Source organism: Vombatus ursinus, unplaced genomic scaffold, assembly GCF_900497805.2.
Source record: "Vombatus ursinus unplaced genomic scaffold, bare-nosed wombat genome assembly UNPS02014799.1, whole genome shotgun sequence".
NCBI lineage: Eukaryota > Metazoa > Chordata > Mammalia > Diprotodontia > Vombatidae > Vombatus > Vombatus ursinus.
Genome location: NW_020954577.1, coordinates 6308628 through 6314774, shown reverse-complemented (window position 1 = coordinate 6314774; position 6147 = coordinate 6308628). Strand labels below are relative to the sequence as shown.

The window sequence follows — 6147 nt, the reverse complement described above, 5'->3', positions numbered from 1 at the left end:
GGGGGGGGGGAGGGGGGGGGGGGGGGGAGGAGGGGGGGGGGGGGGGGTAGGACAGGGAGGGGGGGAGAGAAGAAAGCTCTCGTTCTAAACAGAATCTGGGATCACGTAATCACAGACGAAGCCCACCTCGGTGTCCGCTCCAAATGCCACAATAATGCTCTGCATTATGTGCTCACGTGGTCACGCGTCAACTTAAATCCTTTTATTTGAAATAGTGAATCATTTAAAGAACTAGGTTTTCAAGCAGAATAGAACCCTGGGGTGGGGGGGAAGGAGAGAGAAACAGACAGACAGACAAAAGAAAGAAAGAAAGAAAGAAAGAAAGAAAGAAAGAAAGAAAGAAAGAGAAAGAAAGAAGGAAGGAAGGAAGGAAGGAAGGAAGGAAGGAAGGAAGGAAGGAAGGAAGGAAGGAAGGAAGGAAGGAAGACAGCCTTGGCCAAAAGCAGCCAGGAAGTTCGGAGTGCCAAGCGGTACTCCTACAGGGACAGTCTCACTCCACTCTTCAGCCTCCCCCCCCCTCCACTTCTATTTCTTTACACATACTCACTCCAACCAGAGTTACTTTAAAAAAAAAAAAAAAAGGATTTGCCCCATTCAGGAGTCCACTCAACTTTTCTAAGAGCCCCTGCTCCACTGGTAAGCAAAGGCCACCCCGCATCTTTTGCAGGGCCAGAGCCTCATCTGGTACTTGCTCCAATAACAAATCAAAAAGCTGATCTCTTGCTTTCGATAAGGAAACTCCTTAATGAGTCACTTGATTGCCAGACCAGCGTCCCCACAGACTTCACTCTACCGCTATTGTGTGGAACTTGCTCCACACCCACGCTGTACAACCGGCAGCCCGGGTGGCTGAAAGGGCCCATAATTTACCTGACAAAGGCAGACGAGGCTCCTGGAAGCTGAGACGTCTGGAGTTGTGGGAGTCCAGGCTCTGAAGGATGTGCCTGACTCCGGTGCGGTGGATCTGAATTTTTCAAAATCTGTAGGGACCATCCCCGTTCAACCTGGGCTTACGCATTTCCTATGCACAGGCTGAGTGCTACACGAAATTATAGGTTTCTAACGATGAAAAATGCAAAGGGGGGCGGGGAGGCAATGATCTAATTGTCCAAGAGGAAAAAAAAAAAACAACCAACCTTCACTTGTGTCCCTTGAGTTAACCTAGAAAACAAGCTGGTGCCTTATCTGCATGAATATCCAAAGGGTTTCCCTTAAGACTGTTTAGTCCTTTCCAACATCCATAACGCTTTATCCAACAACAAAGAAAATGAACTAAAGTAACTGAGGTTGCCATAGCCAAATGAGGTCCATACAAGGCTCTAAGGCTTCCAGATCCCATCCGTCCAGTCTGGTGACACTTGGGTCCCTACTGCTCTGGCTCTAACACTCAGTGACCTGGGTTTAACTAGGAAAATATCGCCAATGCCCTTCTTAACCCTTTCTCCTTTAGCTTTGGGAAAACAGCTAGTAAGTCCCTGGACTCCATTTTTGTACTCTTTTGCCCACCCTCCTTTTTTTGCCTTCCTATCTGTAAACAGGACCCAATTTTAGTAACCAGACTCCATATTATTTCTCTTTTCTTCCCCAGAGGAATAGAAGGGAACTGAATCTATACAGCTGTAATTATGGCATAACCAGCCTGGTAAACAAGTCATCTGGACATTCAAAGAGAAGAGCCTTACCCTGAAGCCTACCCCTACCTTTAGTGAAAGTGAGTGTGCTCAGCTAGTAACCTCCTTTTCTTGCCTAAGCCCTTCTGTGCTTCCATGGGATATTCTGATTTAACTAGACCGACTCAGTCCAGCTGCAGGAGTGAACTGAAAGTGAAAATGATCACAGCTGGGATTTAAGGTTGATTTAAAAAAAAAAGAAAGAAAGAAAGAGCTCACTCCACTCCCAGGAAAGATAGTGAAACCCTCATCTCTCCACCCCACATTCTCCTAAATCCTGAGGGCTTGCCAAGCCCTCGAAATGGAATATGAGCCTGGAAAGAGTACTGAGCCTTAATAAAACAAAACAAAAAGCGTTCTCCACTACAGTGTATCCCAAAGGGGGGAGGGGGGGTGCTTTCAGACCTTAGAATCCTAAGCAAACAGAAACTCCTACAATCATAAATCACCATCCTAAGTCAGAGGTACATCTTCAGCTAAATGCCTTAATGCTAGTGAAAGGGGCTGGGTTTCCCAACTCAGGCCCCCAGAAGGTCTTCATTTCTGTTAACCACTAAGTTAATACCCAAACTTCTGTTTAACAATTAACATCTTGGAGTGGAGTGGGGCCAGTTTGTAAGAACTAGAAGGGGATGTCTAAGGACTTTCAAGGAAGTAGAACTCGAAGGGAAAATGGTTTCCCTAAGGGCACACTTTAGCAAAAAGGATAATGCTCTCACTACTTCCCAGTGGCCTAGACTTCAGTTGACAAGGAAAATCCAACTGAAAGTTAGCAATCTCTTTTCACTGGGCACTACAACTCATTTCCTAGGAAAAGACTATGATGATGTATCATACTCAATTTCAATGGAAGAGAAGAGAGGAAAGATTTCAGCCTTGTCCCCTTCCATCCCACTGCACTACCCCTGGGGCAGACTGAGCAGGGGGAAGGGTCTGCCCCCCTCAAATTTATATTCCATCTTTCAACAATAACTAACCCCCACTCCCAAACTTCTACATTTTCCTAGAACTAAACTCTTTTGGCCATCTGGGACTGGAGTGAGTGAGGAATACTTAAGTATGGTCCAGGCAAATGAAATAACAACAACAACAAAACAGAGCTGCTTTGTAAAGGGCAGGGAACTAATAAGGGAGGACTTTGGTTAATATTTAGAAAGAAGATTTTCAGAAGATTTTCACATTCAAATATGATGATTTGATTTCCCAATTTTCTCTGTCTCTGTCTCTGTCTCTCTGTCTCTTCCTCTCCCCTCTCCTCTCTCTCTCTCTCTCTCTCTCTCTCTCTCTCTCTCTCTCTCTCTCCCTAAGCCCCAGGTAAAGAAGGCTCTCCTGTTCTCCTTAGAGGGGGGAGAGAACCACCATTATTCATTAGGATTGGTTTTGCAAACACATCTGCAATGCATTTGGACTCTAAATTTTCTGGGTGCTGAAGGGTACAGTAGATTCCTGAAGCTATTTCCTGATACAATGAGAACATTACAATGGGAAGGCTGCTGATAACTGATACACTAAGTATATTTGGGTGCAGGCACACGACACAGAGTAGCTGATAAAAGTGACATTTAGGTCGCCTAACGTGCTTCACTTGCTACCAGATGCAAATCAAACTTAGAATACCAATCATATCATCACAGACACTGACTTATCATGAATTGCAAAGAAGTCACAAACTGATGGGGGGGGGGGAAATGTCAGAAAAGATTTAGGCCTGGAAAATACACAGATAAACTGACTTTTCTGAAACTCCCTGTTTGTGAATAGCTTAAAAGGGGCAATCCTCCAAAGAACAAAGAAATCATTTCGTGTTCAGCAGCAGCTCCATGCAAAGAGAGGGTTCTGAGGGCTACCCCAGTCCTCCAATAGACACCCCCCATAGGCCCTTAATTTATGACCCTCTTACAAGGTAATAAACCACACTAATTGCCTTCCTGCATCCCAAACAACTTCAGCAAGAACTTGAAAGGATTCCAGAGAGTTTTCCCCCTCCCTTAAATATGAAAAGAACATCCTAATAGCAACGAAGACCACTGCATGGTCTTAGCCAATGCGACTTACTGTCTACTCCAGGCAAGGAACAGAGATCACTTATACACAGCTGAAAAGGCCAAGACATATATGCCAGTGAGGACACTTATTTCTGAGTCTAAGAAGGAAAAAAAAAAACCTGGGAAAAAGCAAGAGCATTGAGGCCAGTTTCCTTAAAACTGAATCATGACTCTGATTTTTCTCAACTCCTAACCTCCCTCCTAAGGGTTTGCAAAAAGCATCCCAGAAAACAGTCCACCTCCTTCTACCTCCAGCACCACTGAATTCCAGCACCACCACCTCCCAAAACAAAGTCCCAGTTGTTTTCATTGTCCTCACTGGTTGGAAATCCTTGTAGTGCAAGTGGAGTCCAAGTGTTTGAAGCTAGTTGGAAGAAGGAAACCGACAAGGCGCTTCCTAACCACACCACACCGTACCACGCCATTCACTCCTAGGATTTTTAGCCACCCCATGATCTAAATGCCCCTGCAGATACAGCTCCTGTTCCTAGACATTCTTTCTCTGTCTAGACCCAGCATTCGCTGGGGATGAGCGCTGAATAGAAGCTGACCAGAAAATTCCAACTAGGTTAAAAATTGATCAGAACTCCTCCCTTCCCCTCTCAAGAAGGAGGGGGAAAATGATGCTCTCCCCCCCATGGAAAGTCCACGCCAATACCATTTCAGGACACACCACGGAGGTTAGGCATTTGGAGCCCTCTTACCTCTTCAGATTTGAGTCATATCATGGAATGGCTTCCTGCCCCAAGCTCTCAGTCAGTCATCTTTTCCGGTGCCCAGGCAGTTCTGCAGACAAACAGACAGCAGTGGGTGAATCGTGGCTGGGAGGAAAGGGGAGAGTCGGGGGAGTGAGGGACGTGCAGTGCAAGAGCGTCCTTCGGTACATGATGAGCTCACAAACGCAAAGTCACCAGAGTTTCTTCCCCGATCCACTTTGATCGCCCGAAGGATCTAGCCTACATATCCGATCATTTAATTCTTTTTAAAAATTAAATAACTATATTTCCTAACTCCACACCCATTCTCGTCTTTTTTTCTTTCTTTCTTGGGGGCGGGGTTGGAATGGGAAAGGGCAAGAAAGATGGGCATAGAAAAGAGAATTCTCTGCTCTCAGCCAATCTGAGCTATGCCCTCTTCTCTCGCCCCTAAATTCTGAGATATGAAAGTATGCTTTATTTGCTTTTGTTAACAAAAGCTAGCCTTGGGGTTTTCTTTGGGGGTGGGGAGCGTTTGAGCAAGTAGGCACTAGAAACCTCCCTAGTCATTGGAGAAGTTTCAGACTGGGGCTCCAGTCTACAAGCCGGGCACAGCATTGTGAGAGGGAGTTTTTGTCTTCTGGTTTATTCAAACCCGGCCTTCTTCATCTCTGCGCCAAACGTTATTGTGGCCTGACAAGAGGGCCCAGCTGTGCTGCACCTTTCAGACTTTGGAAGAACTTCTGCTGGAAACTGGGAAACCCAAAGCGGCCACTTGGAAAAATAGTATTGCAAGACGCCAATGAGGGAGCTATTTGGATCCATTTCCCTGCTTGCAAAGCAAACCAGACGCATGCATTATTTGCAACCAAGCTGCATCCCTGAATTTCTGCCTGGCCAGCAAAGGGCAATGTTGTGATCATGTAACTTTGATGGGGGGCCGGGGGGGGCGGGAGTGGTGGGATCTTCCAGCTCATGCCTTGGAAAGTTCTGAAGTCTGTCTCGAGAGTACTTCTCTGGAAGAAACTTTCATTGTGTGGCTTCAGAGTTCCAACGTTCCTCTTTTTTTTCCAGCTTTCAGTGCGTCCCTCACCCCCCCCCCACCCCAGCCCACTGAGAGTCCGTGTCCGGCGCTCCCACTGGCTGGCCAACAACATTGAAATGTGAAAGTTGCCTTCCCAAGGCGCTTAGCCTGCTCAGTAAGTGGACGGAGCCAGCATTCGACTTGTGCATTGCTGTTCCCCCCTCCCTCGCTTACCCCTCTTCTCCACTCGCTTCGCCCTATTTCCAAAGCCCTATTTCCCTCCCTATCCACTCTGTGATCTCTTTTGACCTGTAATCAATACTCTGTTACAAATAGCAATATACTGTATCCGCAGTCTTTTCTCCTCCTTTAAATATGCCGTTCGTATCTTGGAAAGCCAGTAGCCGCACACACCACTCATTGTCTAACGCTTCTACTCAGGACTTTCAACACAACTTCTCCCCAGAAAGGAACTGCTAAGTCTCCATTTGCCACACCATTTATGAGACAGATGACCAAGATAATGATTATTATTATGATTATTGTTGTTACTTTGTTACCCGAGGAAGCTCAATGCACACCGTGGGTGCCCCAACTTGGTACAAGCATAAATCATGCCCATTAAAGAATGAATCCGGAAGAAATTCGCTCCTTACAATGACTGTTTCTCTCTCTCTCTCTCTCTCTCTCTCTCTCTCTCTCTCTCTCTCTCT

The 6147-nt window shown here is 46.1% G+C and overlaps 1 protein-coding gene across 6 annotated transcripts in view; it reads right to left on the bottom strand.

Moving 5' to 3' along the window:
* Nucleotides 1-6147, bottom strand: part of LOC114050388 (homeobox protein Hox-A3-like) — a 20209-nt gene that overhangs the window by 10923 nt on the left and 3139 nt on the right. For 3 of the 6 annotated variants that reach the window (XM_027872014.1, XM_027872018.1, XM_027872017.1), the window contains exon 2: nucleotides 4420-4501. The gene's annotated coding sequence lies outside the window, so the exon portion shown is untranslated. Of the gene's footprint in view, nucleotides 1-126; nucleotides 189-870; nucleotides 1950-4419; nucleotides 4854-6147 lie in introns of those variants that run through there. The other 3 variants (XM_027872015.1, XM_027872019.1, XM_027872020.1) reach the window with 3 other exon arrangements.